At 39.0% G+C, this 27,541-nt stretch overlaps 1 long non-coding RNA gene across 1 annotated transcript in view; it reads right to left on the bottom strand.

Moving 5' to 3' along the window:
* Positions 1-12,425: 12,425 nt before the first annotated feature.
* LOC150047172 (uncharacterized) overlaps positions 12,426-27,541 on the bottom strand; it is a 60,424-nt gene continuing 45,308 nt past the window's right edge. Inside the window, exon 3 of the long non-coding RNA XR_016539513.1 lies at positions 12,426-12,553. This is a non-coding gene — a long non-coding RNA (uncharacterized LOC150047172). The remainder of the gene's footprint in view (positions 12,554-27,541) is intronic.

Here is a 27,541-nt window from a genome sequence, read left to right as displayed (position 1 = left end):
TGCTTAGAAACAGCACCCAAACTGCATTAAACTGCAGAGTTTCTGTATGGCAAAGAACATAGCTAACAAAGTAACCAGAAGGCCTACAGAGTGCGTGGGAGAAGCTCTTCACTAACCATACAATGGACAAAAGCCTCATATCTAAAATATGTCAACAGCTCTAAAAATTGAATCACTCCCAAACTGATCTTCAAAGAAACAACCATCCCATTAAAAGATGCGCCAAAGACTTAAAGAGTCTTCTCTGAAGAAGAAATAAGAATGGCCTATGGACACATGAAGAAATGCTCAACATCTCTGGTCATAAAAGAAATGCAAATCAAAACAACTCTAAGATTCTACCTCACTGCAGTTAGAATGGCCAGGATCAAGAAATTTAATAACAACAGATGCTGGAGGGGATGTGGCCAGGAGGGATCACTACTACATTGTTGGTGGGAGTACAAACTCATTCAACCACTATGGAAAGCAGTATCGCAGTTCCTCAAAAGAATAAACATAGAACTCCCCTATGACCTAGCAATTCCACTCCTTGGCATTTACCCACTTGTCCAGAAACAAGGACATACTAAATCCATTAGCACAACCATGTTCATTACAGCACTATTTACCATAGCAAAGCTATGGAACCAACCCAGATGCCCCTCAGTTGATGAGTGGACCAACAAGATGTGGTATTTATACACTATGGAATTCTACACTGCTGTCAGAAAGAACACTGTCCCATTTGTAAGGAAATGGAAAGACAGAAAAAAATCCTATTAAGTGAAGTAAGCCAGACTCAAAGGACCATAGGCTCAATGGGAAATGACGGAAATCATTTGTGATAATCACTAGAAATGTTGGGCTTTCCTAACAGAGATTTACAATAGAACAAAACCTAGACAGGACATCCTATAGGCCATATAGTATGAAGCTAAATGAAGGGACCTTCAGGATATAGAAACAAAAGCCATATAATGAGTGATTGTTGTCCTTAATGTACTATGTTATCTCTTATCTCTTTTTGCTATCCCTTGGTTATCTCATATTGTTACAGTATTTCACCTTGCTATCTGATATACTGTATATATACATATTTGGTTATTTGAAATAGGATAGGGAAGGGGGAAAACAAGATGAGGGGTGGGGGTGGTGGGAGGAAAATGGGGACCAAAACATGAGAAAGGGTATCAATGTATGTGAGGTAATGCACCCTCTCTCTGGTGAATATAATGTAACCCTTCTATTAATTACAATTAAAAATATATGGAAAGAAAGAAACAGCACCCATGCCCTGAGTTCAAGCCCCAAGACATGAACATACACATAAACATGCATGTGTGTGCGCACACACACACACACACACACACACCTAAATAAGAATAAGGTTGAATCATTTGTAGAAATTCTTGGAGACACTCAAAATCATACTAACCAAATGAAAACAAACATTTTCTGGTACTTCTCCAAATCAAGTTCCTAAGTTTTCCTTCTTGTTTGTGTGTCTATATTTTTTGTGCCAGCTCCTGGTGCTTGAACTCAACCTGTACTTGTGTTCAGGGCTAGTGCTCTACTACTTGGGTCACAGCTCCACTTCTGGCTTTTTGGTTCTGAATTTGAGATAAAAGTTTTACTGACTTAACTGCCTGGGTTGGCTTTGAATCACAATCCTTAAATTTCAGCCTCCTGAGTAACCAGGATTACAGGCATGAGCCACCAGCACATATCCAGGTTTGTTGTAGTTGTTGTTTTAATCCCATTATAAAGGCAAATGAAAAATTATTTGCCATATTTTTTATAATGCTGTGAATCTGTGTGTGTGTGTGACTATATTTGTGTATTGGGGCTCAAACTGAGTATCTCACTTGGCTTTTTCATTTAAGGCTTAATCTATCTGCCACTTACAAAAATATTTTTTTCTATCAGTAGTTGTACAGAGGTTTCAATGCAGTATGTAAATTTGGTGTTATCCCTGCAATTATTCTCCACTCATCCACTCAAGTAACCTTGTTTCATTTTCACAAATGCACACTGAAGATTGTGACTGCATTCTCCTGTCCTGTCTCCATTCTCCCGACTTCCCCCCACCCCCAGTCTTTTGCATGCCTCACCACAAAATATGTTCTTGGTGTTCATTTTGTAAAACTAAGTTGTTCAAAGGAGTTACACCATTGGATCTTCCCCTGCATATGGCATACTTTGGTTAATATGTTTGTGTAAAATGCTTATGACTCTGTGCTTACATATATAAATATGTATATAATTTAGACCTAATCTCCACATATGAGAAAAAATGTTTCCTTTGTATTTCTGACCTTACTTTAACATATTTTTTCCAAATCCATACATTTTCTTGCAAATAAAATTCCTAATAGATAAGTAAAATCCCATTGCATATATATGATACATTTTCTTGATCCATTTTAAAAAAATTCTGAACTATGTAAAGACTCAACAAGCACTCAAGAATCATAACATTTGTGAAACTTTCTTGCAAACAATACTTGAAATCCATTCAACCAAGAGAATCGACATGAAGAGGATGGAATACCCAAGATCTAAGCATGAACCTCAATTCCGTTAAAATATAAATTAACTAACAATGATAGTTACAGAAAAGAATATAAAGATGATTCAGAAGAGGAACTTTAAAATCTAAACTAAGTAATGGACTGGGACAAATTCTACAGCTTATTGACAACTCAGTGAGGGGCTAAAAAGAAAGTGAGCTAATTATCTTTCACAGCAAGAAGTTGATATTGGTCATGTTCTATGACTGATAAAGCAAGAAATAAAGTTATTTTAAACTTTATCATTTAATAAACAAAAGTAATTGTAAATTACAAGAAGGATAGTGGGACAAAACAGGAGTAGTCAGAAATTGTCCCAAGGGCAATGCGTAGGCCCTGAGTTCAAGCCCCAGGAATGGCAAAATAAATAAGTAAAAAGAAAAGAAAAATGAATCTCTTAACCCAAGATATCTAGAACTCTCCCATTTATTATCAGACACCACTGAACAAAAAGTGAATTATGATCATCTATAATGAGCATACAAGTGGCCTAACATTGTGTATCCAAATTCTTTTTTTGCCAGTCCCAGGGCTCTGGATCTGAGCTCTGTCCTGGGGCTTTCTCAAGGTTAGAGCTCTACCACTTGAGCCACAGCACCATTTCATTCTTTTTCAATGTATGTGGTTCTGAAGAATCAAACCAGGGTCTTTATGCATGCTAGGCAAGCACTCTACCAATAGGCCAAACTCCTAGCCCTGTATATTCAAATTCTGTTCTCAACTATCCTATAGACTTGCAGTTGTGCATGTAACAGCTCAAAGATTTCACATATCCAGTGGAAGGTGAGCAGAAGTATGAGGCCCATAATCCCCACTTTTCTGACCTATTACTATGAGATGGACTAACAGGATCACATGACAGTAAGCGTTACAAGGAGGGTTGAAGATGGCCAAACAGCTTCAGTCTGCCTTCTAAGAAGCTGTAGGGTTGAGTCTGTCCTCTTCACATACCCACTCTGCATACTGGTATGCCTCGCTGACAAGTAAGGATTCTGTACACAGAATCTAGTTACATAGAATGGAAAATTTACAGATGTAAAGTAGCAAATGAAAAAAGGGTGGAGACTGTTATCAAACACGTTTGTGTAACCATTACATTTTATTTAAGTGCAGAGAGGCAAATATCTATTTGCTTATTCCAAACAGCTGACTGAGCAAAAAAAAGTATCAAATAATATTCAGCAAATTAAGGAAAAACAAAAATATTATCAGACAACAATGATAAACACAATGATATAGAATGTGGGAATAGTATTAATATATGAATATATAATTCTATACTCAAATTATACATTCTTCTAAAACATTTCTTGAAGTGACTTTGATGACATAGAGATTCCATTCTCTATGTCAAGTAAAAGTAAAGAACTTGTAATTTAAGAACAAAAAAATTCTACCTCCCTGAAATTCTGAAATTCCTTTCAAACTTTCAATATTCTAGAATTCAGACTACCCAGACTATGATTACTTGTTTATTTTATGGCTAAAACTATATTCAGAGGAAAATGGATAGTGGTGAATGTAATGCTGAACAAGATACTCATTTTAAGAAATTAAAAATTATAATAAAATAAGCATGGGGAAGCATGAAAATAAAAGTGATAAAAATAAAATAAGTCAATAGCAGAGATGCGGAATAAATCCAGGATCTGAATCCCATGCACACGCTTTATAATTTATCAGGTATAGTTTGGCAATTAAAAATTGTATGTAGTTACAATATAACATGATGTTTTGGTATGTAAAATGATTAATCAAACTAATATATTCATCACAGCATTTATTTTGGTTTGGTGTGAATGTTTAAGATCTACTCCCTTAGCAATCTTGATAACACAATATGAGTGGTTATTGTCACTACAGCTAGTTTTTGAAGCAAATGTTAAGATACCTATGCTACCAGTCCACTTGATCCAGTGATAACAGAATAATAATGGCTTACAGTTCTTGACCACTTAATATACTTGGCACTGAGCTTAGTATTTTGTATATATGAGAGAACTGAAGCACAGTTTTAAGCTTCTACCCTGAAATCCCACAAATCATAAATGCCTATATAACCAGATTCCAGATCACAGAATTCATTATAACAGAAAACATTATAACAGATGAAAAAATAAATTTCAACTTAAATAGTATATATTAACAGAAAGTCCTCAATGTAGCAACATGATTGGTTCAAGGAGGCTTCGTGAAGAAATAGGTTTATTAAAAATTTATTACTATTAAAAAGCTGTACAGAGAAGGTACAATTCTGTAAGTCAAATAATGAGTACAGTCTCGGGCAACATCACCCCTTTGCTTCCTCCCATCTCTCCCCACAAGTTGCACAGTTTTCATTTGGTTTTTTTGTTTGTTTTGACTGAAGAAATTGAAGTAAGGCTGATAGAGCTATTGTCTCCTAGTCCTCAGATTACAGCATCATTTTACAACAGCATTGGTGCCTCTGTAGCAGGTAAGGGACCTTGTAGACACCAGACTAGAAACTTAAGGATGCAATTTGCCTAAAGAAGGGAGCCCAGAAACCTGCAGCTCTGATTGAACTACTTTTGCTGGAACCTGGCCCAGTCCTCTTTCCTTGCAGATTGCTGGAAACAGGGCTGACAGAAAACAACAACAACAAAAGCCAAAAACCAGGGTCCATTCCACCTTGCTGAAAACCTTGAAGCACCAAAGTCACAGCAAGTGAAAGAAATGTTTTACTTGCTTTTTGAGCCCACAGTAAAATGAGAATGAAAAACTTGATATATCATCAGTCACTTCGCAGCAAATACACACCCTACCATGCTAGTGTCTTTGTTAAGGAATTACAATAGGAGGTAGATAATTAGCTCATCTTGTGCAATTGACATGGTGAAGTAAAGGGCAGATTTAAGTGGCAATTTTGGATCAAAACCCAGCTGAGCCACCCCTGAGGCTGATGAAACTGGAAGGGGGTTGTGTTATTTAGCCAAGTGTTTGGGGGAACTGGAAAACGGGTGCTGTAATCACAGATCTTTCATGCAACACATGTTTCTGGCTCTGATTCACAAATTATGAAAGCACAGCTTATGACCTAGAAGCTTAGCAGTATAATGGTTTCTTTTCTACTCGGCTTCATTTAAGACTCTAGATTCAAACAGAGCAGGATGCATCCAAGCAGAAATAATATGGTTTGGCTGTGATGTTTTTTCGGCCACTCCCTCATCGCAACTGCAGATCTCGTATACATTGTAGGTATTTTTCTGGCTTTGCTTTTTTTAAGTTAGTGACCTATGTTAAAGACAAAGATACTTCTTTTTTAGTATTTACAACTTCTTGACTCGTAAGTTTATTTTCCCAATTTAGAAACCCCCCATTGCCAAATTCATTCTGTTGGAACCAACTCTCCAGGCCCAGTCACTAAGGGTTTCACGTTTCATAAGGTCTAGCCACTTGTTCTGATGCCTAATAAAAATATTGGTGAAGGGCCAAAAAAATGAAATTTATCTGGTGACATAAACATGCTGTCAGAAGAGGCATTTCAGTCCTTCTCTAGTCATAGACATGAGTTTTAGTTTTCAATAGGCCAAGAATTGAGGGACAGGAGAAAAGGTGAGAAGCATTATTAAATATTCCTAGTTAAAATTGTTATCGCTATTATCATTCAGTTTTTTAAATTTTTTATTATAAAGGTGATGTACACATGGGTTACAGTTACAAAAGTCAGGTAATGAGTTCATTTCATCCCTTCCCTCATTCTCTCCCCAGTTTTTCCCCTCCAGAATTCCTTCTTCCCCAAAGTTGTATAGTTAATTTCCAACATATTGTCTAGAGAGTATCACAGAGAATTGGTTCACCTTTTGTCCCAATATTTCTGTGCTTCCTCTTCCCCTCCCCCAAACCAATAAACAAACACAAGGTAATACAACAGACAATACAAGAGAAAGGGCACAGAAATTTAAAAAAAAAGAAAAACAGCAATAAAAGGAGATAAATGAAAAGGGGGGAACAGCAAACAGTATAGTTAAAAAGACCCTCTTACTTCCATTTCTTAGAGTTCATTTCAATAAGCATCATTAGGGGTGCAATATGGTCAAGATAAGCAAACTTCCTTAGCCAGTGGGTGGACTGTCCTGAGGAGGCTTTGAGGGGAAAGGGGCATTTCTTTCAACCTTGTTGTAAAGAAGCTATCATAGATTAGTTCTGGCCCTTCTGGATTCCAAATTGGCTGCAAGGTAAGTAGCTCAGACCAAAGACTTACAAAAATGGAGGAAGAGATGCCAAACTTGAACTCTGTTTATAGTTATTTCACAGGCCCAAGTAAATAGTGTTTTTCAGCCAAAGCAGTTTTTCATGACCTATTCTACTGTTTGTCCACATTAGCATTCACCTGGCACATAGACATGTCCTGGTCTCCAAGCTTTACACTAAAGGAGAGAACAAAACTGAGTCTGTGAGTTCAGATTCATGGCTCCCAGTTTCTCTATGTGGGAACCATGTGGTGAATCAACTGATCCTCTCTAAAGTTCACTTTTATGGCTAGAGCTCTACCACTTGAGCCTCAGCACCACTTCTGGCTTTTTTCTATGTATGTGGTACCGAGGAATCGAACCCGGGTCTTCATGCATGCTAGGCAAACACTTTAACCACTAGGCCAAACTCCCGGCCCCAACTAACATCATTTTTATATGCACTATGTAGCACTTTTTCTTCTCAGCATAAATTGTCCTGCCTTACAACTTCAGTCATAATGACCTATAGCCTGTTTAACCAATTTTTTTTTCCATCAATTGCCAAGTCCCATTGTTTTCTTTCTTCCACCATCTCTTTTCTGTTTCCATGGTCAACACTCAGGCTACCTTGTTCCTGTACCTGCATAGTTGATATTTGGTTTGAACCAGGAAGTAGGAATTATATCTGTAATGGTGATCCGTGGAACTAAGAGAGAATGTGGGAAAGGACTCAGCTTTCAGTCCTGGAGAAGAATACTTGCTACCTAAAGAGGAAATTGAAAAAACCACAAAACTAGGGACCCAAAGAGACTTTGCAAAGTACTTGTCCGGAGCCTGACTATAGATATTTTTCCAGGGACTCTTTGCCACAATCCAGGAGTTTGGATTCCATCTTTGTTAAGCTTTTTGTATGAAATTTCTTATTTTGACCTAACATTAGTTCTGTGAGGAAAGTACTATTGTTTTATCCATTTTACAAGCAGGCAACAGAGCATTTGAGAGGTTGACTAGCTTGCCCACAGCTAGTGGCAGGCCTGGAATTGGAGCCAAGGTCTGCACAATTCAAGATCTGTACCATGAACTCACTCCACCAATTTGTCTTTTTACTTTTGGTTTGTTAACCATGCATATATCTTAAATGTTAATGATGACTAAGAAAAAGCAGCTCTGAAATAGCATCCTCAGTGGAGAAAGAATTCCCCTTATAAGACATAAAAAATTTTAGAAACATTCTTTTATTTCTACTTGTTTACATGTTCCATTTCTCCTTCTTAGTGGAGTCCTCTACTGGATTGAGTAGCTCTTGCTATAACCTGGGAGATTAAGCTGTCTTTGGGGTATCTTTGGTCTTCCAGAGATCAGTTCTCATGGTCATAGTACATTTAATTGACAGGGATATTGGAACTCTGTCTTAAGGAACTACCCTCCTTTAAATCCATGCTTTCTGTTGGACATCAGTTTCTCATGCCTAGCTACCCAGGAAATTGAGATCTAAAGGTCAAAATTTGAAGCCATCTGGGACAAAAAAAAGCTGCGAAGATCCTGTTTCCAATAAACTAGTAAAAAATGCTGGCCTAGAGGCATGGTTCAGATGGTAGAGAACCTGCCATGAGTGAAAAAGCTAAGCAGAGCACTAGACCCAGAATGTATGTTTTAGTACCCTCCCTCCCCCATCCCTCCCTTCACACACATACCCCAGATCAAGGCTTCAGCTGGGCCTAGTGTTATATGCCTGTAGTACTGGTAGAAGGGAGACTGAGGCAGGCTAATCAAGTTCCAGGCCAGCCTGAACTATATAGTGAGAAAATATTCTGTCCACAATATTCTGCACCTCCTCACTGTCCCCACCCACTCCAGACTCCATTTAAAAGAAAGGCGATCTGGCCCAGGAGTCTGGCCTAGTGGTATGAGGTCTCGCTTAGTATGCATGAAGCCCCGGGTTCAATTCCTTGGTACTATATGTGTAAAATGCCGAAAGTGGTACTGTGGTAGAGTGTTAGCCTTAAGGAAGCCCAAGGACAGTGCCCAGGCCTTGAGTTCAAGCCCCAGGACTGGCAAAAAAGAAAAAGAAAGAGATCTGGACTGGCATATAAAAACCTTTTTCTTACTAATTTAGGAAAGAAATGATGCTATCCTGGTGAGACTACAATATTACAGGAAGCAGGAACCGAAGTACAGAATAACATTGTTACTGCTGTGAATTAATTGCTTTATCCACTTCCTTTCTCTGCCCTAAATATCTCTAGGGTTTGCTTCTCTTGGATTCTTCCAGTGGCTGAGATGGGTAAATCACTCTGTCATTAAAAATTGTACCCTCTGCACATCCAGATTAGACTTAAGTCTTACTACCTGTTGCCTTTCCATCCACTGGAGCAGAAGTTAATGTCTGTTAACACTGTTCATTTTGTAAATGAGCCTTCAATGGTTCCCTGTTGACTGTCGGAGTCCACTGCATTATTCACAGTCATTGAAACAAAGATGCACATGTGGTCCTTTGTGTGAAGAGCATTTGTTATCCTTGCCTTTTAGTCCTTCCATGCATGCCCCAACATCCCAACTGGTATTGGTGTTAACGCCATGCCTCATGTTCAGCTTTTTCACTTAAGGTTGGCACTTTTTCATTTGAGCCACACTTCCCCTTTCATCTTTCTGCTAATCAATTGGAGATTAGAGTCTCTTGGATTTGTTTTCCCAGCTGGATTTCACTATTGATCCTCAGATCTCAGCCTCCTGAGTAGCTAGGGTTAAAGTATGAGCCCCCATTACCTTGATAGTTCTTGCATCCTAGAGTCCTCTCATTTTTCTGGGACTCAAAGTTCCACTGATCTCTATCTTAGAACACCTGAGAATGCCCTGTGATTCCATTATTATCGACTTGGACCATTCATTAATGCACCCTTCATTTTATAAGGGCAATATTGCTTTAGACAAAGCCTAAGATTTCTGAGGTTCAGGACTCCATAAAAATAATAGTAATTAAATGACATGACTGGTCTAGTACCTATCACAGGACTAAACGTTTAGTTAGCAGGTGAATAAATGCTTGCTGACTGATTCAAACAGAGAGTGAACAATAAATACAAATGGAGATATGCCCAAGGGGAGAAATAGAATTGAAAAGTTATATCTAAAAAATAAGAAAGGGAGTAAGGGCTATTCCATTACTTTTATATATGACTGTGCAGTTAAGAGAAATTCAGAAAACCTATATGTGTGTTTCTGATCTAGAAAATGGAAAGAAAAAAATGTAAGCTTGATGCTTATGAAAGCAGCTGATGAATGACGTTAGTCATGTAAAAAAGTAAAAAAGCTGAGAATTTCAACTTTGCATTATAAAAATCGCTTTCGAGATGCATTTGGAAGCTGGAAGGTTTTATACAAATTAATAATACAGGTGATTTTTCAACTTCTATCGAATGAGGAAGCAAATAGCTAAACCTAGCAGAGTCAGCAGTTGGTTCTCTCACATACATCAAGGCGGCGCCATTAATTCTGTCTCCTGTGGAGGTGGAGGATGAGATCAACAACCTCCAGTCTCCCTTTGGCCCAGCGCCCTTGTCTTGATAGGAGCTTAGTTGCCAGCTGTTTGGTTAAAAACATCATACCCGTGAAACTGTCACCACCTCAGGATGGCAGTGTGTAATATTAGCTGGAGTAAAATCGGCCTATCTGCAGCTCACTTTCCCATATTCTGGGGGAAGCATGTGCTCTTCCATGGATCTCTCTTGATTTTCTCCATCAGATGTGCAAAGAAAGCCAGCAGCCACCCTCGTACCCTGTAGGAGGCATTATAATGAAAAATGGGGGGCTGACAAATGAGAAAGAACACTGAAAACTGTACCTATTTAATGTGCAGTATAAAATTGCTGAGATTTTCTTGACATCAGATGATAGATCACAGAAGTCATTCCATTGACATGTATATACAATGAAGTTTTAAGCATCAACAGCTGGATTGTAACGCCCACAATGATATTAAGAAAACTGTCTACACGAGATTCAGCATGTCTTACATCTCCCATCAGAAGGCTGAATCTTCCCAACATGAATAATTCACCACCACTATACTAGGCACCTGACAAAAAGTACCTTGAACAAGCCTTGTCTCTGTTATCTGAGAACCAGGACTCACGTTTTCTTCCTCAGCATCCGTGCTCACCTCATTCTGCCTTGTCTTCTGGATCACCTAACTGCGATATTTAGGCAAGAGGCCAAACTATAAAGACTGTCTCTCCTAAGACTCCTGAATACCTTTGGTTTCCTTTTTCTAAAATTACATTTAGTGAGAGGGCAGGAGGGAAGGAGAGAGACTGGGGGAGGGAGATTCGGAGTTGTGCTTTGCAGGGAACAAGAAGACCCTCTACTCAGTTACACTATGAAAAGCAACTGCTGGAACAAGGTGCCGGTGGCTCATGCCTGTAATACCTAGTTACTCAGGGGTCTGAAATGTGAGGATCAAAGCCAGCCATGACAGAAAAGTCCAGGAGACTTTTATTTCAAATGAATCACCAAAAGCCAGAAGTGGAGGTATGGCTTAGCCAAAAAGCTAAACAACAGTGCCTGGGCCCTGAGTTCAAGCCCCAGCACAGAGTAAATACACATGGGTACATATACATGTATGTGCATGCACGTACGTACATGTGTACTCACACACGCATGCGCGTGTGCACATACACACTGATGCTGTTGATGAGCCTTTTTGAGGGCATCACTGCTCCCTGTGTACCATGGCTTCACTCTTGGATGTAGCTGAAATCACAGATAGTTGCAGGTTCCCATAAAGAGAAGTCAATTTCCCTTCCAGCTAAGGCCAACTTGCAGTTAGGCTGGGCCTGCACCCTCATCCTCCTTCTCAGGCACATGCTCATCAGTGATCTCTCCATTCTGCTCTTTGCTGGATCCTTCCCACTAGCGTCAGCATTTCAATCTGAACTTTATACCGTAGCCCTCAGCAATGTTTAGATATTCTCTTTGGCTAAAATACTCTCTCCCTTTTACTTCCAGGTCCCCACATTCTCCTTGTTTACCCCTTTCTCTTTGGTACTGTTTCTTGGTTGATTTCTTTCAGCAGCTTGGATGAAAGGGTTCTCATTGGTTTGGCCTAAGGCTCCTTCTCTGCTCTGTAGTCTCTCCCTGGGTGTTTACACCTTCTTGCAGAACATCAACACTCAGTGGCCTGTTACACACACAATTCCTACCTTTATCTCTTTAGCCCAGATTTCAACTGTAACTCCAAATTCATCTTCACCTTATGTGACAGCACAGTCACCAGCACTTCATTATTCCATCCCAATTAATCCATTAATCCATCCATTAATCCCCAATTCTTCCTTAATTCTAAAAACTGTGGCTTTATTCCACTTTTCCTTCCCTATACCCAGGTAGAAAATCAGTAAGTATGGGGTTCATCACTTTTTTTTTTTTTGCCAGTCCTGGGTTTGAGCTCAGGGCCTGAGCACTGTCCTTGGACTTTCTCAAGGCTAGAGCTCTACCACTTGAGCCTCAGCACCACTTCCAGCTTTTTTCTATGTATGTGGTACCGAGGAATCGAACCCGGGTCTTCATGCATGCTAGGCAAGCACTTTAACCACTAGGCCAAACTCCCGGCCCCGGGGTTCATCACTTTTATAGGTCTTTCTTTTCATTCCGTTCCTGGTAAGTCTTGAATTCAGTTGCTGGACAATTTTTCTCTAGCTCCAGACTGACTCAGGTCATCATCAATCACTTCTGTGAGGGTTCATCACAGGTCTTCTTGCTGTCCTTGCTTCTTACAGTCCATCTTCTCACCATCAGCAGCAGAGAGACAACCTTTGAAATGAAATCCAAGAATATAAAGCAAGGGGCAAAAGGATGTATAGCTATTAAAACAATAGAGATTCTGTGTGTGTGTGTGTGTGTGTGTGTGTGTGTGTGTGTGTGTTGTGTGTAAAGCATTGGCACAGGGAAAGGATTTTTTTTCCAATTTTATTTGGAAACAAATGCCTAAGCCAAATGTACATAGCTCTTTCTTGTCATCCTAGCTACTCAGGAGGCTGAGTTCTGAGGCTCGTGGCTCAAAGTGAGTCTGAAAAGGAAAGTCTATGAAAATCTTATCTACAGTTGACTACTAGAAATCCAGAAGAGTTTGTGTTGTGGCTCAAGTGGTAGAGTGTTAGCTTTGACCAAAGAAAAAGTTGTTTTCTTAGCTGTGAAGAAATATTGGATTTCAGGTATTTACCCTTCTTGTTTGAATGCTTCTTCTATCATGCTTCTAGGGAAACAGTGGCTCTAAACCTAAATTTGCAGTCCACCAGAGCCCTGTGACTCCCCTCTGACAACTTTCCTCCTGCAAGACTTAGCCTGCTCTGCACTTGCAGATGCAGCCACATGATGCCAACTGTCCACCATCCTCACACACGAAGAAAAAAAGATGACCAGAAAAAGGTGGCCAGCTGAGAGTTACTGTTGCCATTATCATAATTATTTTATACTTCATGATCATTTTGTTTTGGGTTCAGTGCTACAGAGGTGCTACAAACACCTGTATCACCAACAGAACTCAATGGCAGAAATAACCATAGGAGAAATCCACCTAACCACACTTCTTTGTCTCCACAAAGCATTGGCTTTTATTTACATCAGGATAGCTCTAAGGTGAACCAAGCAGTGTCAACCTGTTGGGCTCCGATCTGGTCCCATCTTCTCTTTCGTTTCAAGATCAATGACTCAGGATGCAGCAAAATTGCTCCCAGCAAACATGATGGCTAGAAAAACTGACCCATCTTCGTGTTTCCTGCATGTATGCAGCAGTTAATGGCCGCATCTAAATAGATGTGTTGGAAGAATGGGTGGATACACAGAAGGTTCAGTTCCATTTGTCTTTCAGGGAAGGCTCTCCATCTCTCCAGTAGAGCATCACTGTGTCTTTGAAATTATAGTCTGCATGGGCTGTTTGAGACATGGAACTTTCGAGGGAGTCCCCCTGTTGCTTATGTAAAGAATAAATGGAGCCAGCTGCAGGATCCATCTCTGGATAAATAATACCCACGAATGTATATGAATGACTCTGGAGACTGACAACTAGAACCTCTGCTTTTTATTTATTTATTTTTTTTGCTATAAAGTGACTTCTTACAGATTGCTTCTGTCAAGTGCCAGCTGGAAGCTTAGAGTGGCTGAGTTTAGGGATGGCTCCGATCCAAATGGGTGCAGCTTGTCTGGAAAGCATGGCCAGATTGTCCCTTTCTATGGCACTTGTTTACTCCAAGACTTTGGTATTTTTTTCCTTTCCTTTCCTCTCTTTTCTTTCCTTCCTTCCTTCTTTCTTTCCTCTCCTCTTTCTTTCTTTTCTTTTTGTTGGCCATGAGGTCTGAACCCTAGCACTCTACCACTTGAACCACAGTGCCAAGTCAAGTTTTCTAGTGGTTAATTGCAGAAAAGAGTTTCACAGACTTTTGTGCCCAGGCTGGCTTTGAATCACGATCCTCAGATCTCAGCCTCCTGAGTATCTAGGAATGTAGGCATGAGCCCACCAGCACCCGGCTAGAGATTTCTTTTTAAATTATTTGTGACAGCGAGTCTCTCCAATTCATTTATTAATTTATTCAAAAGTATTGACTGGGAAGTGTTGTAGGTATTGAAGGTCTAAATGATAAACAGTTCTCAAGAAGCTTAAGTTGTGATGTAGAAACAGAGCAACAAGCAAGTAAAGTAATATCACAGATTGATGATAGAAAAAAATGTCAAAGCAGGTAGTGAATGATTACAGAGGTCTAGAGGGAACAAGGAATATTTTACATAGAATACGTTGAGGAATTAGGTAATGTCTGAATTGAATGATGGAAAGGAAGCAGCCACACTAAGACGAGAGCAATACAGGAAGTTAAAATTGCGGTGCAAATGTCCTGCGGCGGAGACATTTAATTTCACATTTTAATTTATCTTAAAATAGAACGGGAAAGTTCAGAGTTGGTGAACAGAAGTCAAGAAAGGGACTGCATAGGAATAAGTTGGAGGGTGTAACAGGACCTGGTTCGGGGTGGAAATCTATCAGCCTTGCCTATAGTTTTTGCTTCTAGAGCAAGTGTAGTAGGAGATCCTGGGATATTAAATGTGTGTGTGGGGGGGTGTTTGATGAGGGTGATGCATGCTCCACAAATGCCTCAGAAGGGGAACAGAAAAACTGCAGGGATAAAAACAAAGAAAAACAGCTTCTGCCAGGGGTCAAGTTCCAGAGTCATTATTTTTCCCTTGATCCCAGCTAGCCCCTTGGATTTTCACTAGACATAAGCTTGAAGAAAAGGCAACCAAAAATCCTATGTTCTTTTCAACTGAGCCACTGACCTCCATCCTTTCTGATTTGTTGGGGTATCTTTCATTGGGTTTCTGAACTCAGGTGCCATCTCTTTTTAATGTGGAGCCTCTGGAATTAATTAAGATAACACTACATGTGCACAGTTGGCTTTCTACCTTTAAAACTACTGTCACCGGATTGCTGGGTGCTTGAAGTAAGGCTGCCTTCTCTAAAAGATGCCTCTCTTCATGTTTTCCCGTGAAGGCACAGGCAGACCTCACCTCCCATGGGCTTCTAAGACCTCATCTCTAAGGGCTGCTCAAGGCTTTTCTGCAACATTTGTCACAGTCCTTAGAGGAAGAAGACTGCCAATTTTTCATGTCATCTTTGGAATTCAATCTAAACGGTCATTTGCTCAAAATGAGATACATCATCATTTGCTTGCTGATACTAGGTAAAAGATCAGAGCATGTCTAAAGCATATATTGCTCTTTTCCACAAGAGGACTGACAGATATGACACTTACCAAATAGCAGCCACCAGCCATCATGGTATTTTCAGTGATACATAGGAGCAAATCTTTGTGCTCTTCACAAAGAAGGGTCGTTGTCTAGGTCCTGGTGGTGTGTGGGAAGCAAAACTTACTTCATGGTGAATTTGTTTCTGCTTTATTCTTTGCCTATACTTAGGAATTATGACTCCCACTAGTGTTTTCTAATCAGTGAATATGATATTATAGCATTGTTTCCTTTAGTAACATTTCTTGACATCTGAAGCTAAGATAATAATGATGAGGCAGGAGGAGGATAGATCTTTCCACAGCCTTTGTGTTTATGACAGGTGGGAGATAAAAGGGCATAAGTTTAGCTTCTAGCAGAGCCAAAAAGCTGGTTAATAAGAGTGTTGATTTTAAATTGATTCTGCACATTGGAGAAGTTAGCCATCAAAGAACCTTGATGATAATCCCTTGAAGAACAAGGCACGACTCTGTTTATTTTTCAGGTGGCCTTGGAGGTTGAGTTGCCCCTCTGGATTAGAAGATAGGCCAGACGAAAGCACAGGACCCAGGTCAACAAAATCTCTTTCTCTTTTCAGTTCCCAAGAGTCTTTGATTGTTGTGATTGAAAACAGATCTCTCTGGAGATGAATCTGTCCTCACTAAAGAAAGCAACATGCTCCTTTGCCAGGGTGTGAGAAACTCCCAGAAATATTTCTTCACTTGACTGCCTCCTGCTGTATGATTTCTACCTCAAGTAGCTGTTTGATTTGAAAGCATCACCCTTAAGGAGATTCTTATGAAATACGATCATGAGAGAATGGAATGATACCTCAGAACCACATTCACATGGGTTGACCACACACACTCTGGGTAGGGCCCTAGCGTAGTCTCCTCATTGACTCATGCCACCTCTCCTCCTTCCTCTCATGTTGACCACTCCCAAGCATGTCTTCCCACCAGTTTTCCAACCTGAATGTTGTGTATCCAGTCTAGATCCCTCCAGAAGAAGCACTAGATCCAACCTACTTCTTCTCAAGTGCTTGCAGACTGAAGTCCAGACTCCTTACCACTTCTTTTGAGGCAAATTTCAAATGCATATTCTCCAACTGTCCAGCTCCTATTACTGGGAGAGTCACACAGCCCTCTGTTCCAGAAGTCAAGCAAAAGTGCTTTTGAAGCAGAATATCCCCATACAGCATTTAGATCCATGGAAATGTCAGTTTTCATGAAGACATTCTCAATTCTTTATGTATTTACCTATTTCTAGTCAAATTCTTATTATTTGGCACCAGTCCTAGGGCTTGAACTTAGGGCCTGGGCACTGTCACAATCTCTTCAGCTCAGAGCTACTGCCCTGTCCCTTGAGCCACAGCAGCACTTCCAGTTTTCTAGTGGTTAATTGGAGGTAAGAGTCTCATGGATTTTAGTAACCAGGCTGGCTTTGAACTGTGATCCTCAGATCTCAGCCTCCTGAATATCTAGGATTACAGGTGTGAGCCACCACACCCGGCTACTTTTACTTTTTGGCTAGACACTCACATGTAGGTCCTTACTTTTCTAACATAAAATTAAAATTTTTATTGTATTTTATTTGGGGGCTGATGTATAGAGGGTTACAGTTAGACTTGTCTGGTGGTGGGTACATATTGTCCTCAAAACTTGATATCCCTTCTCATGTTTTTGTCCCCTATATGTCCTTATTATCTCTAGTTGTACCTCTAACTTTAAAAAAAAAAGTTGTGCATGCTCTTTCTGCTCTAGAATGAATAGAGATATCATCTACCAACAGGATTCTCCTTTCTTTTATGCTCTTTGCTGTGGGATGCCCTCTTTCCCAGAGGTCTCTATAAGAGAAAACCAAAAATCCATCTCTCCTAGTTCTCTGTCCAGCTTGTTTCTGCTCCATTAGCACAGAATGGTCTGCTCTCTAAGCAGTCACAGCCAACCAGCCTACCCACAATCCTTCACTGTTTTCTTAGGGAGTGGAGAGTTATACTGCAGCAATTTAATTCTCTCTCTGCTGTCTAGTTGGATGTGGCAGATGGCTGGCCCTGGGAGCTAGTGTGCAAGGTTCATCTTGATCAAGGGTATAGTACAAAGAACAGTCTTAATCAAGGTGAAAACCATATGCAGTAAGGCTCCTCACTTCCTTTTGGCTCTTTATCTTTTTGTCTGCAGCTCTGGCATTACCACAAGTCCAGATCTCCTGTCCCACAAAATGGATAGAGCAGATTTTCTATCCGATCTCAGTTTGGGTGATGACTCCAATTTAATTAAAGCATTCTAACCATCATGGAAAATGTTGTCCAGTCACTCTTTAGGTATATGTGTTAGAAGATGCTTACCTGAAACTCTTTAGGCTAAATGAAGGAAAACAGTGTAAGACACTAATAGCCAACACTGATTTACATCATGTTATAAGAAATTTCTTTCTAGAAGTTGGATATATGGGTCAAGTGATAGAACTCCAGCTGAGTAAGATTTGTCCAGGTTGTCCTGATTTGGTTGAATGCTTAGATAAATGTTTAACCTACTTCAAACGAGACTGGGAACATAAATCCTGATTGGTCAGAATAAAGATCAATAATGCATTCGGTGGACTGTTCTGCTGCTGAGCAATAGTCAATGAAGTGGCCTGGATACTCTCAAAGAATTTGGTGGCCATTGTGCGGCTACCAGCTTAGTCAGCTTATGAGGACAGAGACAAGGAGGGGAGAGTCCATCTCTGCTTAGCAGCCTCTCAGTTACCTCCTTCCTCCACTGACTGACCTCCCTAGATTACAACAGCACCTCGGGGGATGAAAAATCTTGTTTCATTCCTAATCATTAATATCTATGAACACATTGAAACCTTTGTCATGAGAAGTCGATTGAAATCCTGGGGCTTCCTCTCCCATGTGATTGCCCTTCCTGATTTCCTAAGCATAGGGAGTAATTAGGTGGTTGGTAGACTTTATTAAATGAACGCAATCTACAGCGCCGTGCAGGCTGATGGGAGTGAGAGTAGGTGGCAGTCTGCTTTTTCAGTGTAGAAGTTGTAATAACCTGGCAGGCTTAGCTGCCAACTTGGTTTTGTTTTTGTAAAAATGCTTAACCTGCTCAGCCACCTGTGAGTGGTTAGGACTACCAGCGTGTGGTTTCATCCTTGTGGTTATTGACTATGGGCATTATAAGGTGACATCATATGGTGACTTAACATCTGCGCATGGTGTTTACCTCCAACAGCTCAGCCCCACTGAAGCTCCGGGCTGCTCTCTATCAGCCTGAACATGGAGAATAGTCACTGTGCTGCTATTAAACTGACTCCTAGCTCCTTTTCACTGAGTGCTGGTGACTGTTATTGCTGAGGGGGTTCAGGGTCCCCCCAAATGACTGGGATGTTACAAAAGTAGAGACTTATTTTAATAACCTCCAAGGGGAAATTGGTGTGTGGATTCTGCTCTGTGTTGGCCTGAGTGGTCTCTCCTAATCTGGCTCCATGTGGTCGATATCCTAATAAATAATGATGAGCGGTCCCTGGACAGTACAGGAATGAAATGATCTGATAAATCTGAAATCAGTCTGTTTTCCTTCCAGCCTTCCCTATATTGTCATGTAGTTTATGCCCAGTTGAATATTTCATTTTAATGCTAGATTCGTTAGAGCACAATTCAGGAAATAAGAAAAATAACCTAAAACCACACATATTCCTAATTCTGATGCAAATTACTTGGAGATTACTTGCATTTGGGGGATTATGAGCTACAATCATGATGCAAACCAACTGTGCCAAGATAAAGTTTTCCTTAATTTTTGGAAACAAAAGATCAGAAGACTTGCAAACAGAGACGATTCTAAGACATTCACATGACTAGAGTGCAAGCAAAGTGCTATTTTAGTCTTCTGGTACTTACGCATCCAGATGGTGCCTTGTAGAACACTTTCTAAGAATGGCTATTCACAAGACTTGCCAAAAGTTGCTTTGTTGTTTGTTTCTGATTCACACATCTGAGGTGCTCCTGTCCCCTTGCTGACACTTGAGATTCTTTCTCTAGGAGTTAACCCATCTCAGATGGTGAGCATAATGTGAAGAAGTGACAGCAGTGACCAACTCCCATGAGACTCTTGGGATACAGGATGGTTTGATAAGACAAATACATAAAATTATCATTCTCGGTGTGTGTGTGTGTGTGTGTGTGTGTGTGTGTGTGTGTGTGTGTGTGTGTGTGTGTAGAGCCACCCAGAAAGGGACTTTTTAAAAGCGTCATCTCTAGCTGGGTGCTGGTAGCTCACACCTGTAATCCTACCTACTCAGAAGGCTGAGATCTGAGGATCGTGGTTCTTAGCCAGTCCAGGCACTAAAGTCCGTGAGACTCTTGTCTCCAATTAATCCCCAGTGAACTGGAAGTGGCACTGGGGCTCAAGTGGTAAAGAATTAGCTTTGAGCTGAATTGCTAGGAATAGCACCCAGGCCCAGAGTTCAAGCCCCATGACAAAAAAAAAAAAGAGTCATTTCTAAACTCTCCATTGATTTCTTTATTTTATCCCTTGGCATCCTCTGATTTATGCAGCTCACAGAAAATTCATCGATCCTCTGACTCCAGTAACTTTGGTACTACAGACCATTGGAATGATACATTTAAAAGCACCAATCTACACACTGGTCTTCTTGGATATGCCATCTTGCACCCTCAAGCAGATTTTGCTCTCCTTGAGAGCAGTAACCATGTGTGAGATACCTTCTTTGTGCCTCATCATGCCAAGGACAAAATGTCATGTACATGCCATGTACTTAGCTTGCTGGTCTATTAAGCACAAAAGCAACTTTCTTAGTCTCTTAATTTTCTGGAAATGAGATTTTTATTTACTTGGGAGTAGATCAGATTTTTAATGCAATTTTGCTAATCTTTGGGATGCCCTTTGGCACCAACATTCTCCAAAATTCATGAATGGCCTCGAAATGGAAGTATGTGACTGGTTTATGATTTTCTCGATGAACTCAAATCAGCTGTGAAGGCTAAAAGGAAGTTTCCACAAACAGCCTTTCAGCTTTTATCAGGTAGTTACATGTGGAATAATTTCCTTTTCTACAAAGTTACTTAGTGGAAAGATAGAACTGAGACTAGGGTATACATATATATGTATATATATATCACATATAAAAGACAAATAGATGAAGATAGACTATAGATCTATCTATTGATATCATCCATTGATATATAATATATTTCTATATATCATATACACACACATATATATATATATATACATATATATCTATACAGAGAGAGGGGGGATAGATAATAGATATGGGTAGGGAATGTCACAAACAGAAAATGTCAGAAAAAAACCCAAGTCAGAAACTAAAACCAAGGATTCCTTTATATGATAATGAGTTACAATTTCTTTAGATGAGTAATTTGGTCTGTTAATAGGAGATGCTTGGTTCCATAATTTTTTGGCCAAGAAAGAATGGCTAAGCAGATACTCACATCTTAAGAACTTCTGATTGTAAAGCTTCCCTACATTCATTGGCTTCACGCTGGCATGAGAGCATCTAAACAGCCGAATGAAAGTTGTAGGTAACCAGGGATAAAATTCTACTTATTTTAATTTTTTATTAACTTATGTTATTTAGGTTGTGTATTATACATTAGTTATAGACATAGCTATTCATTGTTGTATTTCCTCGTGCTTATGATTTATTCAACCTCCTGTATTATCCTTTCTTCCTCACTTCCTACTCAAACAATCTCAACAGGTTTTGTTTTCGTATTTTCATAGATATTAACCATATACTTCATAGATATTAACCATATACTTTGTTGTTCTATTTTCATAGATATTAACCATATACCTCAATCATGTTCATATTCTTTCATCCATCTTGTTAGCCAAATCATCTACTTCTAGTTCCCAGCCACTAATAGAGCCTGTTTCTCTTCCCTGTTCTTCTAGCCCTCTATTTTTGATTATTAAATACTTTTATCATTACTACAAAGGTGATGTACAGAGGGGTTACCAATTCATAAGTCAGGTAATGGGATCATTTTGGGACAATGTCACCCCTTCTTTGCTCTCGCCTAGGTCTTCCCTTCTTTCTCCCTCCCCCTACCTCTCAAGTTGTATAGTTCATTTTTGAGTGTCTACTACTGAGTACCACTGCTGCATTTGCTCACTCTGTGTCTCTCCACTTATGTGCCCCCTTACCTCTCAAAGAAAGATAAGTGAGCAAACAAGACAAAAAGAAAAGAAAACATACTAGTTTCCATTTCCTGGAATTCATTTCAATAATACTATTTTATATTATCAGAGCCATAGAGCTGTTGCATCTTGTGTTCTTCCCCTAAGAGAATTCTCCTTTAGCCTCACTGTGTGTGAATGCCTGGAATCTTGTAACATTTATTATGTTCCAATATATTTTAAATCTAACTAGCTTCCACATATGAGAGAAAGTATGTGCCATTTGTCTCTCATGAGCTTGGCTTACCACACTGTGATTTGTTCTAGGTCCAGTCATTTCCCTGCAGATGATGTAATATTATTCTTTCTAATGTTCAACCATCTACTGATCAACAGCTTTCATCAAGGTTCGTTATTCTGTTTTTATATATAGTTATAGTGGATTTCAAAATTATTCATCCTCTATCTTGCTTTTCCCTTTCCTCTTTCTTAGATTCATATTCTATGTAGGTGGATATATATATACATATATATAGATATGTACATATTCATGAATGTGTATGTCTTTCATGTAAACTACAATATATGAATAAAAATACATATTTTGTTTGAGCTTGTCTTTTCTTTGCCAATATGATGCCCTCCAATTATATTCATTTTCCAATAGATGACATTTAATTTTTCAGAGCTCTGCAATAATTCCATTGTATTTATTTCTACTTATATTTATTTATATAAAATAGAAATGTCATATAGATACATACATTGTATCTCTCCTATATCCATATCAATATATAACATTTTATTTATCTCTATCATCTGTATCCCTATACTTCTCTGTCACCTCTTCTTAATTCCTATCTGTTTCTCACATCTTATCCACCTCTATCTATCTATAGATATATCTGTTTGTCTCTCTGTCCTCTATTATTTACCACATTTTATTTATCAGTTGAAGACACGTGGTTTGATTCCATTGTCTAGCTGTTGTGAACAATTCAGCAATAACCATGGGTATTTCTGGTATATCTATTTGTCATAAGAAAGGTCCTAAGGAAGGTCTGTTTTTAATTTTTTGAGAAATCTCTGTATCAGTTTCCATAGTGGTTGCACTCATTTACATTCCCATTAAAGGTGTATAAATGTCCCACTGCCCCACATTTTCCCAGCATTTTTTGTTTTCCCATGGCTGTTTGAATAACAGAATTTTCATTTCAGAGTATGGGTAGATAGGGGTATGGGAGAGGACAACCAGAAGAGAAAGTCTAGAGGTGTCTGGTTCATATATTCATTGGGAAATAAAAAAAGAAGAAAGAAAGAAAGAAAGAAAGAAAGAAAGAAAGAAAGAAAGAAAGAAAGAAAGAAAGAAAGAAAGAAGGAAGGAAGGAAGGAAGGAAGGAAGGAAGGAAGGAAGGAAAGAAAGAAAGAAAGAAAGAAAGAAAGAAAGAAAGAAAGAAAGAAAAAGGAAAGAAAGAATCCATTGGTCCTGGGTTAAATCCAGTTCCAGTAATTTTTTTCAAACGGTGTCAAATGCATAGTAATCAAACATGTATGTGCTGGTTCTTTCTGATGGCTGCAATTGTGACTGGGGTGTTGTGTTTTTGCATTGCTTCTTTTTTTGTCAGTTGTGGGACTTGAACTCTGGGCTGGGTGTTGTCCCCTAGCTCTTCAGCTCAAGGCTACCGCTCTACTCCTTGAGTCACAGTGCCACTTCCGGTTTTCTGGTGGTTAATTGGAGATAAGACTTTCCTGGGCTTTAGTGCCAGGGCTGGCTTTGAACCATGATTCTCAGATCTCAGCCTCCTGAGTAGCTAGGATTATAGGTGTGGGCCACTGCACCTGGCTTGCATTGCTTTTATAACTAGGAATGTGCCAGCCATTTATATTTCTTTTTGTGCTCAGTTCTCTTGCATATCTATTTATTCTCTTACTGTTTGAATGTTTTAAATTTTTTGTGTTGGTACTGGAGCTTGAACTGGTGTGAATTTGTTATATATTCTGGAAATTTATTTATTTGTAAATCTATATTTTTGAGAATAGAGTTTCAATGAATTCCTTCATGGCTGTTTACCTTTCTTCAGCGTTTACTGTAACATTCCTCTTCTCTCTTCTAGGTGTAATGAGTCTCTCTGTTTCTTCTTAATTTTTTGGTTGGATGTGGGGCTTGACCTTAGGCCCTGGACACTGTCTCTGAGCTCTTTTGTTACCAGTTTGAGCCACAGTGCCACTTCTAGTTTTCTGGTGGTTAATTGGAGATGAGAGTCTTATGGACTTTCCTGTCCATGCTGGCTTTGAACCACAATCCTCAGAGTTAAGCCTCCTGTATAGCCAGAATTATAGGCATGAACTACCACTACTTAGCTTCTTCCTTTCTTGTTTTGATCAAATTAGTCAGGTATTTATCAAAATTATTTGATTTTTCAAAGAATCACTTATTTTGTTTTATTGATTCATTGCATAGTCTTTTTTTTCTTTTTAGTTACCAGGTTTTATTATTTCTGGCATTTTTCGCTTTTTTCCTTTTCTGGCAGCACTTGTTTAATTTTTTTGAATTTCTTTAGCTTTAGTTTATGGTGAACATGTGTAATTTTTTCCTTCTATTATGAAGGATAACTTCACTGTATATAATAGTGTAGATTGACAACTGTTATCTTTTAGAGCTTGAATTATATACTTCTATGCCTTTTTTGCATTTTGTGTTTGTATTGAGAAATTCATTGTTATTTTAGTGATCTTGGCATTGTGAATTACTTAGATCATCTCTTTTGCAATTTATAGTGGTTTCTTCTTTACTTTGCATTTTTAGTGTTTAACTATATGTTTTGCTCGCATGGTGCTCGGTAAAGCCTTTCTTAAGACTGGGATATCTTTGGCTATTATTTATTAATTTTAATTTTATTTTATACTGCACTTTGTATTTCCTCTGACCTGTCTATGCTCATGTTTCATAAGTTCTTCACTTTTTTCATATATTTTTATTGTAATTAATAGAAGGGTTACATTATATTTACCAGATAGAAGGTGCATTATTTCGCAAACATTGCTACCCTTTCTCATGTTTTGGTCCCCATTTCCCCCCACCACCCAGGCCCCTCATTTGTTTTCCCTTTTCCCTATCCTATTTCAAATAACCAAATAAACTTATATACAATATATCAGATAACAAGGTAAAATACTGTTACCATATGAGATAACCAAGGGACAGCAAAAGAGATGAGAGATAACATAGTACATTAAGGACAACAATCACTCATTGTATGGCTTTTGTTTCTATCTCCTGGAGGTCCTTACATTTAGCTTCATACTATATGACCTTATGTATCCAGGTTTTGCTCTATTGCAAATCTCTGCTATGAGAGCCCAAGGTTTCTACTAATTATGACAAATGAGGGAAATCATTGAGCCTATGTTCCTTTGAGTCTGGCTTATTTCACTTAGTATGATTTTTTTCTAAGTCTTTCCATGTCCTTACAAATGGGACAATGTCGTTCTTTCTGACAGCAGCATAGAATTCCGTTGTGTATAAATACCACATCTTGTTGATCCAATCATCAACTGAGGGATATCTGGGTTGTTTCCATATCTTTGCTATGGTAAATAGTGCTGCAATGAACATCGTTGTGCTAGTGGATTTAGTATGCCCTTGTTTCTGAGTGGTTGGGTAAATGCCAAGTAGTGGAATTGCTGGGTCATAGGGGAGCTCTATGTTTATTCTTTTGAGGAACTGCCATACTGCTTTCCATAGTGGTTGAATGAGTTTGCACTCCCACCAACAGTGTAGTAGTGATCCCTCCTGGCCACATCCCCTCCAGCATCTGTTGTTATTCGTTTTCCTGATCCTGGCCATTCTAAGTGGAGTGAGGTGGAATCTTAGAGTTGTTTTGATTTGCATTTCTTTTATGACCAGAGATGTCGGGCATTTCTTCATGTGCCTATAGGCCATTCTTATTTCTTCTTCAGAGAAGAATCTCTTTAAGACTTTGGACCATCTTTTGATGGGATGGTTGTTTCTTTGGAGATTAGTTTTGGAGTGATTCAATTTTTTGGGCTGTAGATATATTTTAGATATGAGGCCTTTGTCTGTTGTATGGTTAGTGAAGATATTCTCCCACTCTGTGGGTTTTATATTTAACTTGCTAGCTATGTCCTTTGCCATACAAAAGCTCTGCAGTTTAATGCAGTCCCACTTATCCAGCCTTTCTCTGATTTGTTGTGTTTCTTAGTCCTTATTAAGAAAGTTTCGACTTGTGCCAAGGAGGCCTAGTGTATCTCCTATTCCTTCTTGTAAAGTTTGCAGTGTGTCAGCTTTTACCTCGAGGTTTTGATCCATTTGGAATTAATTCTAGTGCAGGGTGACAAAGAAGGATCCAACTTTAGTTTTCTGTAGGTGCTTAACCAGTTCTGCCAGCACCACTTGTCTTTCTTCCATTTTAGTTTTTTGGCTCCCTTATCAAAGATTAGGTGGCCATAGGTCTGTGGTTTAATATCTGGGTCCTCAGTTCTATTCCATTGGTCTTCAGGCCTGTTCTTGTGCCAGTACCAAGCTGTTTTGATTATTATAGCTCTGTAATAGAGTCTAAAGTTTGGTATTGAAATTCCTCCTGCGCTGTTCTTTCTGCTAAGAAGTGTTTTTGCATCAAATTAGAACTGAACACCAATCTCTACCAATGAAAACTCTGTAACTCATGGAGATTGAACAACACATTGTTGAATCTCCAATGGGTCATCGAAGAGATCAGAACAGAAATCCAACAGTTTATGAAATTTAACAAAAAGGAGCACACAAAATACCAGCTCCTTTGGGACACAGCAAAGGCAATATTCAGAAGAAAATTTATAGCGCTGAGTGCCTACAATAACAAATTGGAAAAATCGCAAACCAACAATTTAACGTGTCACCTTAAGTGCCTGGAAGAAGAGCAACAAACCAACCCTAATCCCAGTAGAAGGAAGCATATTATTAAAATCAAAGCAGAATTGGAGTCCAAAAAAACTATAGAAAGAATCAACAAAACAAGGAGTTGGTTCTTTGAAAAAATTAACAAAATTGACAGACCCTTAGCAAATCTTACTAAAAAAAGAAGGGAGCACACCCAAATAAACACAATCACAGATGAGAATGGTAATATCATGACAGAAATTACCAAGATCCAGAGCACCATAAGGGAATACTTTTCAAACCTTTATGGCAACAAATTTGAGAATCTAGAAGAAATGGATGAATATTAACATACCCACACTGAACCAAGAAGACTTAAACCAACTAAACAGGCCTATTTCAAGCACTGAAATAGAAATGGCAATAAGAGACCTTCCACCTAAGAAAAGTCCAGGGCTAGATGGATTCACAGCTGAATTCTATAAGGTCTTCAAAGCAGAGCTCACACCAATACTCCTCAAGCTCTTCAATGAAATTGAAAATGAAGGCTCTTTGCCAAACTCATTCTATGAAGCCAGTATAACCCTCATCCCCAAACCAGACAGAGATCCATCAAAGAAACAGTACTATAGACCGATTTCCTTGATGAATATTGATGCAAAACTTCTCAACAAAATACTGGCCAACCGTCTACAACAACTCATCAAAAAAATTATACACTATGATCAAACATAAAGGCCATTCTTATTTCTTCTTCAGAGAAGACTCTCTTTAAGTCTTTATCACATCCATTCATGTGATGGTTGTTACTTTGGAGATTAGTTTTGGAGTGATTCAATTCTTTGAGCCTTTGTCTGTTGTATGGTTAGTGAAGATCTTCTCCCACACTGTAGCATTTCTAGCTATGTCCTTTGCCATACAGAAGCTCTGCAGTTTAATGCAGTCCCACTTGTCGAGAATTTCTCTGATTTGTTGTGTTTCTGG

Source organism: Megascapheus bottae, chromosome 24, assembly GCF_031878675.1.
Source record: "Megascapheus bottae isolate mThoBot1 chromosome 24, mThoBot2.hap1, whole genome shotgun sequence".
Lineage (NCBI taxonomy): Eukaryota > Metazoa > Chordata > Mammalia > Rodentia > Geomyidae > Megascapheus > Megascapheus bottae.
The sequence above is the reverse complement of the archived record's forward strand: the minus strand, read 5'-3'. Positions and strand labels throughout refer to the sequence as shown.